This window comes from Hyla sarda, chromosome 12, assembly GCF_029499605.1.
Source record: "Hyla sarda isolate aHylSar1 chromosome 12, aHylSar1.hap1, whole genome shotgun sequence".
In the NCBI taxonomy this organism is placed as follows: Eukaryota; Metazoa; Chordata; class Amphibia; order Anura; family Hylidae; genus Hyla; species Hyla sarda.
In genome coordinates, this window is record NC_079200.1 from 35876835 (window position 1) to 35891859 (window position 15025).

General features: G+C 44.1%; 1 long non-coding RNA gene across 1 annotated transcript; it reads left to right on the top strand.

Moving 5' to 3' along the window:
* The first annotated feature begins 3725 nt into the window (after positions 1–3725).
* On the top strand, positions 3726–13946 carry LOC130296790 (uncharacterized). The gene is made up of 3 exons (XR_008849291.1): positions 3726–4020; positions 5531–5609; positions 13740–13946. It is a non-coding gene; the product is annotated as an uncharacterized LOC130296790 (long non-coding RNA).
* The last annotated feature ends 1079 nt before the right edge of the window (positions 13947–15025 follow it).

Here is a 15025-nt window from a genome sequence, read left to right on the forward strand (position 1 = left end):
TACACAGAAAGCTAGGGTACCTTGACCAATAGGAACAATGAAGCATTTGAAAGTGTGAAAATTAGCAATGAGTGGGAGTGAGTAACTTCCCCAATGTGTGTGTGTGTATATATAAAATATACACACACACACACACACACACACACACACACACACACACACACACACACACAGAGATCTTAGCATCACAAGATTGCATGTTATAGCCCCTATGGGGATTTACCCTGTCCAGGACCAAGGGCATACAGGTACACCCTCAGACCCTGGTATTTAAAGACCAAGGACATACCTATATGCCCTGGTCCCGTTAAAAAGGTTTAAACCGTTCTCACCAGCAGAGTGGCATAGCACTGATCAGTATATGCAATCAGAAGATTGCATGTTTTAGCCCCCTGTTAACCAGCCTAGCGGTATTCCCGAGCGTGACTCGGGGTTAATTTTCGATGCTAGAAACGGTAACCCCGAGTCACGCTCGGGGTAGAATTGCAGAGTTGCTGTGCGGGCTGCACAGTATATCGCAAAAGCAATCGAATCGCGATTTTTGCTTTTTGCGATGTAGTGATGCAGCCCCCGGGAAAATGTTATTATCTGCTCGGGTCGGCTCCCGTTGCGGGGGCCGGCCAGAGCAGGTAAAGACATATACTAAAAGTCAGTGTTTCTCAACCAGGGGGCCTCCAGATGTTGCAAAACTACAACTCTCAGCATGCCTGGACAGCCAAAGGCTGTCCGGGCATGCTGGGGGCAGTAGTTTCACAACAGCTGGAGGCCCCCTGGTAGAAAAACCCTGAACTAAGTGTAAAAGTAAAAAGGAAGAAAATAAAAAAAAAACTTTTGCTCACCTAATCCCGGTCCCTGCAGATGTCGTTCCCCTGGTGCGCTCTGGTCACTGCTCTATTCATCTTCTAGGACCTTTCCCTTTTCAGCCAATCACAGGCCGCAGTGGTGTAAAGCCTGTGATTGGCTGAAGGGGAAAGGGCTTGTTCTGCAGCAAATACACTAGGTTTGAAATCTGCCCGGCAAACCCAGTGTATTTGCTGCAGTACAAGACAAGGTGACAGAGGGGAATGTGACACAGGGGACAATGTAACAAGGGGGGGGGGGGGGAAATGTGACGGGGGGGGGGGGGGGAATGTGACGGGGGGAGTGGAATGTGACGGGGGGAGTGGAATGTAACATGGAGGGGGGAGAATGTAACAAGGGAGGGGAATGTGACGGGGGATGAATGTGACGGGGGAGAATGCAACAAGGGGGGGGATGTGACGGGGGAGAATGCAACAAGGGGGGGGATGTGACAAGGAGGGGGAGAATGTGATATGGGGGGGGGGAAATGTGACAAGGGGGGGGAGATGTGGAATTTCAATGCAAAAAATTGTACCGCTTTTGGTACAAATTTCCAGACGGAATCATACCGCTAGGGAGGTTAATAAAAGTGAATTAACCCCTTTCCTAATATAGGTTCAAATCACCCCCCTTTTCCCATTTTTTAAATAAAATAATGTAATAAAAAATAATCATGTGGTACCGCCACATGCATAAATGTCCGAACTATTAAAATATAAGGTTAGCTAAACCACCCTGTCGATGGTGTACAGAAAAAAAAAATACTTAAGTCTAAAATTGTGCATTTTTGGTCACTTTATTTACCATAAAAATTGATCAAAAAGTCCCATCAAAACAAAAATACTGATAAAAACAGACCATGGCGCAAAAAATGAGCCCTCATATAGCCCCGTATGCAGAAAAATAAACGTGTTAGGTGTCAGAATATCGCAATTTTAAACATACTACATTTGGTGCATGTAGTAATCCTTTTTTTTTTTAAAGGAAATCTGTCATCAGAATCACCCGCACTAAACCTGTTACACAGGCTTGTAGTGCGGGTGATCCTGATTAAAACACTTCTTACCTCATTAAAAACTGTGCAGCGGTTCGCCAGATATCTTAATTTTTAGTAATATGGTATTCCCAGGCTTGGGACATATCTATCTATGCAGTAAAATGCCGATTCCGGGTGTACGGCACGTGGCGCATGCGCGGCGCTACCCACGTGACCTACACCAGGAGGGAGACTGCGATGAGGCAGCCATGAATATTCATGAGCCGGGTAGCTGCTCCGCCCGACGAAAATTACGTAAGCGAGTCCGTGCTCATGCTGCGGACCTCCCACTGAGTCCCAAGCCTGGGAATACCATAAAGCTAAAAATGAAAATATCTGGCGAACCGCTGCACAGTTTTTAATGAGGTAAGAAGCGTTTTAATCTTGATCACCCGCACTACAAGCCTGTGTAACAGGTTTAGTGTGGGTGATTGTGATGACAGATTTCCCTTAAAGTAGTAAAATACCTAACATAAATTGGGTATCCTTGTAGCCGTATGGGCCTACAGAATAAAGATAAGGTGTCATTTTACCGAAAAGTGCAGAGTGTAGAAACAGAAGCCACAAAATGGTTTTTTTATTTTTATTTTATTTTTTGTTTCGCCACAGATTGTTATGAAGTGATGTTGATGGATTTAACTCTTAGCTACAGAGATATTCCCGCTCTGTTGTTCTTTGTTCTCTCGCTTTTAAATAGGTTGGGAAGGCAAAAGCAGAGATTTTTATTTTTTTCTTCCTCCCTTTTGCCTGTCAGACTTGCAGGCTTATAAAAAAAAAAAAATTTTTTTTTCTCTTTTAGTAGCTGTGAGTCTCTTATCAGCTACTGCTGTAGACAGTGTTCCGAAGCAAGGTCAGATTCGGCTCCTAATGCCAACAATGGCAAGGAGGATTTAACTGTGAGACTCGTGTTTTTTTTTTTTTTTTTTGTCTTTAAAAATCCATCATTTTCTTTCCGGATTATTAGGATTTAATTAAATTCTAGATTTTTTTTTTTTTTTTTTTATCTAGTGTATTGGTTCAAGGAAGCAAAGTGACGTAGATTTTTGAGGTCTAGGTTCTCTAGTAGCTTGGGCTGTACATGGGCTCGATAACTTTACTGGATGTCAGACAAGCTGATAGCTTCAGAAGATAGTATCGGCCAGTAACTTTTTCCGTATTAGAGGACGGGATTACTAGTAGCTTCAGACAGTACTGGAGCAAAGATTGGCTCTTGTATCTTTTGTACTGGATTAGTGATGCACCAGAGTAGCAGATTATAGTAGCACCAAACGCACTGTGGTTGTCACTATGACACCCCTTTTTTGTTTTGGTGTTTAGTATCAATTTGTTTGGCCAATCCACTGAGTTTTTGTTAATAGGGTAATTTGCAACCCTCTCTCTATCTGAGACTTTAAAAGAGCTTTGAAATTGCTCAGTTCTTGCATTGATAGACTTTCAGAGATAAAGATGAACACTTTGCTGTCTGTCTAAATGTCAGACTGCTTCTGTCCCTGGATATTTAGAGCCACGCGACAGTCATGCACAGTGAAGGAAAAAAACATCTTGAAAAAAAATGAAGAAACTTATGAATGCCACAGATAGACATGAGAGGGGTAGATTACACCCAGACTTATGGGCTGACATTAAGAAGAATAAAGGAATTTTAGAAGCTAATGATTTGCTGGAATCTTCCCAGGCATTGCACCGTGCGTCATGCACTTTTGCTAAATAAGGTTATGCGGAGAAGGAAACCAGAGATGAGAAGTGCAATCAGTGGCGGATCCAGGGGGGGGGGGGGCCGCAACGGGGCAATTGCCCCCCCCCCCCCCCGAGATTGCTGCCCCTCCCAATACTATATTAGTGGTGAGCGGGAGCTGTCAGCCCCGGCTGCACTGTCCCCTCACCTGCAGCGTGTGGACCGCTGGGGACACCATTCTCTGCAGGCCGTGCGGGCTGCCTGTCAGTGCTGAGAATGCTACGGTTTCAGCATCATTCAGGTTGCAGCCATTACACTGTGCAGGGGCTGGGAAGAGATAAGCTCCTCCCCCTTTCACCCCTCTGTGTTTCCAGCAGGCCGGGCTCAGCTTACTGCCCTCCACCACAGGCCCGGACACCTACCCAATGCCTCCAGACCCCCCCTGCCCACCCTGATGCTGCCCTTCATGGTAAGTAACTTTGGGGGAGGGGGGAGGGTCAGGCTCGGGAGACAGGTAAAGGGAAACTCTTATCAGTGTTTCCCAGCAGAGGCCTCGAACTATAGTAAAACTACAACTCCCAGCATGTATTTGGCTTTGTGGGCATACTGGGAGTTGTAGTTTTACAACAGCTAGAGGCACCCTGGTTGGGGAACACTGATCTGTCTTTCTATCTCTCATATCTATCTATATCATATCTATCCCACTGCTGCCAGCATCTATTTTTCATTTACTTAGACTATTTAAATGCCGAGACAGAGGATAAGTTATAGATTGTGGGGATCCGAGCGCAAGGACCCCCTACAATCTCCCGAACAGGGCCCCTGCAGTATGCTGGAAGGGGGTGCTGAACCCTGCACGGAGCTTCCTGCGGGGGACATTGGAATGGCCACTTCCGGCAGACTGACAGGGCCCCGTTATGTGCCCCTCACTTATAATGCCCCCTTGTCATGTGCCGCTAACAAATGTGCTCTGATTTATAATGCCCTCCTTTTATGTGCCCCTTACTTAAAATGCCCCCTGAGGGAACATAACGGGGCATTAAATGTAAGGCGCACATGAAGGGGGCATTATAAGTTAGGGGCACATAACAGGGAGCATTAAATGTGAGGGGCACATGACAGGGGGGCATAAGTGAGGGGCACATAACAGGCCCTCACTTATAATGCCCCCCTGTCTTGGGCCGCTAACATATATAATTTACTTCAACTTATATTGCCCCCTGTTATTTGCCCCTTACTTATAATGCACCCTGAAGGGGCAGGACAGGGGGCATTATATGTGAGGGGAACCTTACAGGGGGGCATTATATGTGAGGGGCACATGATAGGGGGGCATTATAAGTGAGGAACCCCCTGTCATGTGCCCCTCACATATAATGCCCCCCTGTCATGTGCCCCTCACTTAGAATGCCCCCTGAGGGAGCAGGATTGGGGGCATTATATGTGAGGGGAACATTGCAGGGGCATTATATGTGAGGGGCACAGCACAGGGGGCATTATATGGTAGGGGCACAGGACAGAGGGCATTATTATTATGAGGGGGAACAGGACAGGTCATAGTTATATGTGCATGCACAGAGTATAAGGAATTTCTGGGGTAGTACGGTTTTCATTAGCCCCAATACATCACAGTATTGTATTCAGAGAGATATTTAGAGCGTACAGTGTGTGGCAGTATTTTCTGAGGGTACAGTGTGTGGGCAGTATTATATTCAGGGGTACAGTGTGTGGCAGTATTATATTCTGAGGGTACAGTGTGTGGCAGTATTATATTCAGTGGGTACAGTGTGTGTGGCAGTATTATATTCAGTGGGTACAGTGTGTGTGGCAGTATTATATTCAGTGGGTACAGTGTGTGGGACAGTATTATATTCAGTGGGTACAGTGTGTGGGACAGTATTATATTCGCAGGGTACAGTGTGTCAGAATTCAAATGAGATGGTGTTTGGCAGTATTATAATAATACATTTTTCATATAGAGGATCAGAATCCGCTGACATAGTGAGGAGCCATCTGGGCATCAAGTTCTTCAGCGAGAACACTTAGCTGGACCTGGCGGTATGTACCATCTGAATTAGATAAGGAAAGACTATAGAGAAGACGTCACCTATAGTCACTGATATCATTGTGTATTGTCCTGACTGTCCCATCAGAGCTGTAGTCACTTGTAAGTTTTGCAGTAATGATGGGTGAAACAACAACTCCCAGCATCTCCTCACCACTACTTAGGTCATACTGGGAGCTGTAGTTTTAAATCGTAAAAACTTTAGCGCTTTCCTATTCTGTGGCAATTGGTATATTTGATTATTATACTGGATACATTTAATAATATTGTAAGTTCTTTAAGCAACACCTTATTTTCTGTCCGCCAACGCAAAATTCTCTAATAGTGCCCCTCCCGAGACTAGACTCTAGATCCACCCCTGAGTGCAATGTGATTATGTATTTGTATTACAAAGAGAGACGTTTTTGCCGCTCTATAATGACGATGATCCTAGCTGTTGGTTGTGTCCCCGTTGTGGTCAGGAAAACCTGCCCTCAGTAGAAGACTGTTTCCTGTTTCCAAGCCTGGCCTGTAAATCCTCCACCATGTACTGCCACAGCACCTCCGATATACTGGAAAAATGGAACCCCCCCCCCCCCCCCCCCCACCAAGAAAAAATTCACCCATCCCACTTTATTCTATTTAACCTCCATATAGTGGTGGCCATGTTACTACAGTAACTTCCTGTGCTGTCAGCCATTTTGGAGTGCCCGGAAGTGTGGCTTACCCCACTTCCTGTACTGGCAGCCATCTTGAAGGCCCAGGAAGCGTGGCCTCACCTATTTCCTCTTGTCAGCCATCTTGATTCACCCACTCTACTTACTCCGTGTAATGAGCCCTCATCCAGTGCACCCAAACAGAACTTGCCAGTTGCTGGAAGGTTTCCAAATGGAACTTTCTTTAGTGCCGAAGCACTTGATCTCTTTCCAGGTATGACACAGGATGGGAGTTATTTGGTACATAATGAGCAGATTACTGGCCTATACCCAATTCAAACCCACACACTCCAGGATCAGCCCTCACCGGAAAGCGCTGTATTCCATTCTGCTAATAATTGCTGTGCCTCACTAAAAAGTCAGTGAAGATGGTCCTCCAGCCCAAGATGAACCCCATGCACAGTTTGTCTCCTATCACTCATCATCATCATCATCATCATCATCATCATCATCAGTCCCCAGGAAAGAGACCACTTTCACCTGTTAATACAATCACACCAACTGTGGTGCAATTTCGTGAGCCTCCCAATACATCCAACAGTAACATGTACCAAACCACTATATCAACTTTAGTGTCTAAATCTTTTCAACCGGCCCCTGCAACAAAGATCTGGAATAATAACCTACTCCGGATTGGCATGGGTTCCATGGAAACCCAGCAAGGGCAGGCTATAATTAACCCTGCCAATCCATATCTTCAGCATAATTATGGCCTTGCTGCTGCCTTAGTGCAGGCAAGGGGGACTAGTAGTACCAACAGATCAGAGTCCTGCTGTATACAACAAGGGCCCATTTCAACCTCCCAACTGGCCATTACAGGCTCTGGAACACTGCCTTGCAACATAATACATGTTGTTGGTCCCAGATATTTCTCTGTCCAACATGTCTGCATGAGGCAGCTTCAGTCCACAATACACCACATTCTTGATCTAGCTGGAGAGAAGGAAATTTCCTCTCTTGCTATTCCACCCATCAGTTCTGGATTCTTTGGCTTTCCTCCTAATATCTGTGCCAATACAATAGTGTCCAGTATTGAGAATCACAAGCCAATACCAACATTGCAAGAAATCAGGCTCATCTCTAAAACATACAAAACAGTCCAAGCTCTGGTGGATGCGGTCAACTTGTTCAAGAAACCTAACCACTTGGGTAAACACCCAATGCCACATGATGATTCAGATAACCTACAACATGGATTACCCAGATCAATGCCAACCGAACTTTTGCCCATACAGCCTGATGATTCCAGAGATCTCCTGCAGAGTTTTGGTGAATCCAGTCCACCGCAAACTATGCCAATACCACTTACCTCTGGTGGTATTAAAGGGTCTGAAAAACCTCTTTCAGAACCCCTTTATAAATATGTTCCATTTACCTCGGTGCAAGTAAATAATCTCCTAACCCAACTCCCTGACCCAGAGAAACAGACGATGCCTTTCTACAGAAGAATCAAGCAAATCCAACAATTCTATTCATCAGTATGGAAGTATTTATATAATCTAGTCTGTATCAGAACTGGAGACTCCTTCTGTCCTATCATTTCCACCAGCCTTGATAGCTCTGCTATTGTGGACGAGGAGACCTACTCTTCTGGAATAGAATTCTGCCGACAACTAAGCGTGGGCCAGAGACAGACTAGCTTCAAGCTCCACCAATTTCTCTGTCGAGATGCACCGATAATTCTGAACCGTGTATTGTGCTGTAGCATTAAGAATCATGTCCCTCAGTTCCAAACCGATTCCTGCTCGTTACCATGTTCCAAATCATCCCCCTCGAAGATCACCCGTCAGAACGATCACAGATGTATTAAAATCTGACATGTCCAGCAACGCTGCAGATCCAAACTTCTTCCTTCTAACTACCGAATGGATTCAGCTGCTGCAAGGCCAATGATGTCACAAAACCGTCATAATATGGACCAACAACAATCTGGACCTCTCTGGACGCCCAAACCACTCCAGGATGAATCAACAATAAAGACCCGACCACAGAATAACTCAAGAGAATCCAGCTAATCATTTCTCATATAGAAACTAGAAAGAATGGGGGGAGTGCATAAAATATAACTTTTAATAATCACCTCTAAAATATTAAAATAATAGTGATGAAAAATCAGCCATTTGACCCAAAATGGGGCCTCTTAGCAAGTAGTATGCCAAAGCTGTGCTGGTAAAATGTAGACCAGGGGAAATATTCCCAAAATATCAACAAACGAGAATACACATCCAGGATACGAACTGCCCAGAGGGACCAGATGTATCCAAAATACACAACAGCCCTACGCGTTTCGGCACAAAGTAACATGTGACCTCCTCAGGGGCTCACACGTGAGTGAGAAGCCGGCATACAGCTCGGCTCCCCGCCACTGCGGGTTGCACACACTGACCTTATACGCCAGAACCGTATCACGCCGAGTCCCGATAGGACCATGGAATCTGGGAAGGGTGAAGGAAGCGCTCCAGATACTTCTAGCCACATCTTGGCTATAGACCAGAATAACAAGTGATATTATCCATTAATCTACTGTGGATAAGTGGTTTTTGTTTTATGGCATCCATATGTTGAGCCCCTGAGGAGGTCACATGGGTCTGTTGTGTATTTTGGATACATCTGGTCCCTCTGGGCAGTTAGTATCCTGGATGTGTATTCTCGTTGATATTTTGGGAATATTTCCCCTGGTCTACATTTTAGCAGCACAGCTTTGGCGTACTACTTGCTAAGAGGCCCCATTTTGGGTCAAATGGCTGATTATTTTTCATCACTATTATTTTAATATTTTAGAGGTGATTAAGTTATATTTTATGCACTCCCACCATTCTTTCTAATATAATTGTTTGGAGCTGGTTGATTATATCGGTCTGCAGGTACCATACCATCTACCTTCAACTCATATAGAAACTGTCAAAAATCCGGATCTGAGATTTACTCCTGAAACTCTAAAGCCACCAATAAATATGAGGATGATGGGATGCACATTGAATTAGCCCAAGCACTTACACCTGAAGAACTTTTATGTCCTGCAAGCCTCTCCACTGATGGTCATGAACCTCCCAACAAAGACTATACCCGATGTCTATCTACAACAAATTCCTGACTGTCTGGTCCGAAGGCCCAGATTTTGGACTCTTGCCTGTTCCGCCTGGTAAGGTCTTTTTAAAACCTGAAGCCGAGATACCTAGAGTACCCCAGTATCCACTCAAAGCAAACCAAGAAACTTCTTTCTGAACAAATTGCAATTCTTCTCAAGAATGCAGCCTTAATCAAATGTGTTTCCCCAGCAAACACTCCTTTGTTTCCAGTAAAGACACCAAAAGGACAACCTGAGAAGTTCTGCATGGTACATGACCTTTGTGCCATTAATGCTGCCACAGTTCTGGATACTCCCATTGTTCCAAACCCACATACTCTGCATCTGGTGGTATCAAGCTGAGCAAAGTTTTTTTTACGGTTTACTGTTTTACAATGCTTTCTTCAGCGTTCCTTTGCATTCAGACTGCCAATACCTCTTTGCCTGTACTCCCCAAGGAGGACCATACACCTGGACACGCTTGTCACAGGGAGCTCAAAACTCCCCTAATCACTTTTCTCAAGCTTTATACACCTGTATGCATCCATGGTTATGTGCCCATCCTAATGTGATTTTACTTCAATACAGTGGGGATCAAATGTTTGGGCACCCCAGGTAAAAATTTGTATTCATGTGCATAAAGAAGCCAAGGAAAGATGGAAAAATCTCTAAAAGGCATCAAATTACAGATTAGAAGTTCTTATAATATGTCAACAAAAGTTAGATTTTATTTCCATCATTTACACTTTCAAAATAACAGAAAACAAAAAAATGGTGTCTGCAAAAGTTTGGGCACACTGCCCCCTTTGCAAAGCTGAGACCTGCCAGTGTCATGGATTGTTCTCAATCATTATCTGGGAAGACCAGGTGATGTCAATTTCAAAGGTTTTAAATGCCCAGACTCATCTGACCTTGCCCCAACAATCAGCACCATGGGTTCTTCTAAGCAGTTGTCTAGAAATCTGAAACTGAAAATAGCTGACACTCACAAAGCTGGAGAAGGCTATAAGAATATAGCAAAACGTTTTCAGATGTCAATTTCCTCTGTTCAGAATGTTATTAAGAAATGGCAGTCATCCTATATCAAAATATCAGACAGAACAGCTCTCAGGATTGTGAGAAAGACAATTCAAAACCCACGTTTGACTGCACAATCCCTCCAGAAAGATCTGGCAGACACTGGAGTTGTGGTACACTATTCCACTATAAAGAGATACTTGTACAAATATGGTCTTCATGGAAGAGTCATCAGAAGAAAACCTCTTCTACGTCCTCACCACAAAAATCTGTGTTTGAACTTTTGCAAATGAACATATAGACAAGCCTGATGCATTTTGGAAACAAGTTTTATGGACCGATGAGGTTAAAATTAAACTTTTTGGCCGGAATGAGCAAAGGTACGTTTGGAGAAGAAGGGGAACAGAATTTAATGAAAAGCACCTCTGTCCAACTGTTACGCATGGGAGTGGATCAATCATGCTTTGGGGTTGTATTGCAGCCAGTGGCACAGGGAACATCTCACGAGTAGAAGGAAAAATTGATTCAATAAAATTTCAGCAAATTTTGGATGCTAACTTGATGCCATCTGTGAAAAATCGGAAGTTAAAGAGCGGATGGCTTCTACAAATGGATGATCCTAAACACACCTCAAAATCCACAGGGGAATAAATCAAGAGGCGTAAACTGAAGGTTTTGCCATGGCCTTCACAATCTCCTCATCTCAACATAATTGAAACTATGGATAGACCTTAAAAGAGCAGTGCGTGACAGACAGCCCAGAAATCTCAAAGAACTGGAAGACTTTTGTAAGGAAGAATGGGCAAAGATACCTCAAACAAGAATTGAAAGACTCTAGGCTGGCTACAAAAAGCGTTTACAAGCTGTGATACTTGTCAAAGGGGGCAGTACAAGATACTAACTCTGCAGGGTGCCCAAACTTTTGCAGACGCCATTTTTTTTCTGTTATTTTGAAAGTGTAAATGATGGAAATAAAATGTAACTTTTGTTGACATATTATAAGAATGTCAAATCTGTAATTTGATGCCTTTTGGAGATTTTTCCCTCTTTCCTTGGCTTCTTTATGCACATTAATACAAATTTTTACCTGGGGTGCCCAAACTTTTGATCCCCACTGTATGTGGATGACCTTTTACACTGTGCCACATCGCAAGATGAGTGTGCCACCACTTCAGTTGATCTGCGATCTTTCTTTCTTCAATCAACTGCAAGGTGTCCCTTAAAAGTTCAGTGGGCACAACAAAAAGTTGTCTTCCTAGGACATTGCATCTCTCGAGGTGCTAAACGCCTCACAGAAGACAGGAAGCAAGTCGTACAAGAGATTCCTGTACCTAAAACTGTCGATCATACCAAGGAAAGCCTGTAGATGCTTACTTACTGCCGACAATGGATTCAGGATGCCTCAGCTACAACTCAGAAGCAACCATTTTCATGGGAAGCCATACAGTGTTTGAACTGCCTAAAAGACCTTATCATGTCCGCTCCTGCACTTGACATCCCGAACTATGAACTACCGTTTTCTGTTTGTCTCTGAAACAAAGGGCCATGCCTCTGGAGTCCTTGCACAAAAACATGGAGACAAATTGAGATCTTTGGGATACTACTCATGCAGACTAGATCGTGTGGCACAAACTGCACCCACCTGACTTCGAATGTTCAAGAATATTGTCCAAAGTTTTGTCCAAAAGGTCTTTAGCAGCTATCAAAGTTCAATCATTGTCCTCTCTTCATATGATCTGAAAGTTATTTTGACACCATGCCAAAGAAATCCACTTTCTCTACAAAGACAAGTGAGGCTTCAATGCTCTCTCTTACTTCCGGATAAAGTCACTCGTCAAAGATGCGCAATCCTGAATCCATCCCCTGCTTCCTCTCTGGGGGGGGGGGGGGGGAGATGAAGAAAAACAAATTGAACAAAATGGTGGAGACCTTGGTGACCCTAAGCACAATTGTTTAGAGGTTATGGAAATGGAGACATCACATCTACCAACAGTCCAAGAAACCCCATTGGACAATACAACCTTTACACTCTATGCAGACGGGTCCAGATATGCTGATGAAAGTGGCAACTTCCATACAGGATACTCAGTGGTTAGCCTATTAGAAGTTCTGCGAGCAAGACTAATCCCTTCCCGTGTTTCAGCACAAGCCTGCCGCATTCTGGAAGGACACACCGCCTACACAGACTCTGCCTATGGGCATGGAGTGGCGCTGGATTTTGGATTAAAATGGTCCCTAAGGGGGCACATGACTGCAAATGGAACCCCTATAAAAGAACTTTGCCACTTGTTTAGGCAGTTTTAAGGCTTCAATCAGGGTCCTGACAGTTTCAATCAGTCAAAGCGCACGGAAGATTGGACTCTGAAGAAGCCAAAGGAAATTTCTTGGCAGACCAGGCAGCTAAAGAAACTGCAATACTGCCCCTTGCTCAAGATGAATCAGAGGTATACGTGGTGACAAGAAGACAGAAGAATGGGTCAGAAGAACCAGAAGAGGAAAAGAGCCCTGGACTCAAGACACTGAAACAGTTCCAGACTCAAGCCTTGGACAAGAAAGAGGATATGGGAGAAAATGGGAGCTGAACTAAATGAATCAGATGGCCTATGGAGAAAAGCAAACATAATTTGCCTTCCTGAAGCCCTTTACCCGGGGGTGACTTGGGCTCATGGAGTTGCCCACAGAGGAAAAAAACAAATGATCACTTCTATCAACAAAATCTACCTTGCACCAGGAATAACACCAGTTGCACAATATGTTAAGGGATGCAACATTTTCAACACCTGTAATCCTGGAAGAACAGAAGTTACTCCTAAGAAACACTTGGCCAAACCTTGCAATCACAATTGCCCAAAAGTGGAAAGTTGAGTACGTACTAGTAGCAGTGGACACTTTCTCAGGATGACCAGAAGCCTACCCAATCACTAATATTACCGCAAAGACTATTGTAAATAAACTACTAACCAAATCTGCATACCAGTTCAGAGTCCCTGAAGTAATTGAAAGCAACAAAGGACCAGCTTTCATTGTGGATATTACAAGAGAACTTTGGAGAATGGTGGGAGCAGACTTTGGACTCCATACTCCATATCATCCTCAGAGCAGTGCAAGTTGAAAGACTGAATGGCACCCTAAAGAACAAAATCCTAAAGGCCAGAAGTGCTGCCCATAGCCCTGTACTCTGTTAGAAACACACCCTGACAGACAACAGGTCTAACCCCATATGACACTTTTTTGGGGGGTCCATAAGCTAGGATGTTGTTACCCGAAGCAGCTTATTGCAGGAAATGATAGTTTAGTAAAGTTTATTACCCTGTGTAATGAGCTGAAAGTAACACCTGTTGCAGTTTTATTCTTCCATTCCAGATCCAGACACTGAGCAAGGAAGTCACAATCTGCCGCCTGGAGAGTTTGTCCTTGCGAAAAGACACATGAGGGGGCCGCAGGAACCTAGATTTGAAGGTCCTTATCCGTTTCTACTGACAACTCTGACTTCGGTGAAACAGGAAGGAGAATCAACATGGATACGCCTCACACTGCAAGAGGGTTCCTACACCGTGCTCCTGATAAATATCCTTTTTGGTATAAGTGGAGTACAAACCCAGCAACCTAATCCGACTCCACCACACTACTGGGCTGACTTGACAATGACCCAAGAGTTGTATCCCACGTTTTGATAACTCTTCCAGTGCCCAAGTGACTACCTTTTTATATTTGACTACTGTGACATAGGACATTGTTTTGGCACCTGGGGACAACTCGCTATGTATGGGGATGACGGATGACTACTGGGGGAACAACTGTGACTATTGGAGAACGGTGGGATGGAACACAGGAACTGACTGGGACTATAGACCAGAGTGCTAATAGAAGAAAATACATATTGAAACTACTATTTCAGCTTATCTGAACCTAATTGATACATCAGTCCCAAACATGACTGAGAGAATTTCCCCCCCCCCCCCCATGAGAACTATTCTGTATGCCAATGGTTCAAGTGCAAACCCAGCAGAGTAGGGTGAACGTAGAAGTCCCAGGTAAAGGACAAGTCTGAGTACAAAGGGAGGCTGTTCACCAGGAGCCGCTCATCTCAAATCAGTGAAGCATCCCATACCCGTTTTTTTTTTTCTTCGCCTAAACCTGGGACTATTAGGCAGAACGCACCATAGGGAGAGAAGTCGTGTACGGTAACAGATATCTTTTAGGGGGGGGGGAGTGATAGGGATGACCCTTATGTTTCTAATGACTGATCAATATACTAATACTAAAATGCCATTGCTGCTAGAAAAATTATTACCTACCCTTTAACCCATATACATCAGAATGCTATCTGCTTGTGACCGAATATAGGCCTTGAAATGACTCCATGCGGGAGTAGAAAAGACTAAACATCTGATGAACCGAGAACTTCTGCCAAGAAATTAATGGACACTAGATATGCTAATATATATGGACACAATAATCGAACAACCAAGCAAAATGTAACATGTTAATTGTGATGTCATAACTAACCCTCCTTTTTAGAAATGTAAAAACCAAATTTACTTCCTGTAATAAATCAGAACTCCCTGGAATCAACACCGAGGAGGGAACTCGTACCAACCTGGCATGTTGTGAATTTTCTTACATGGCC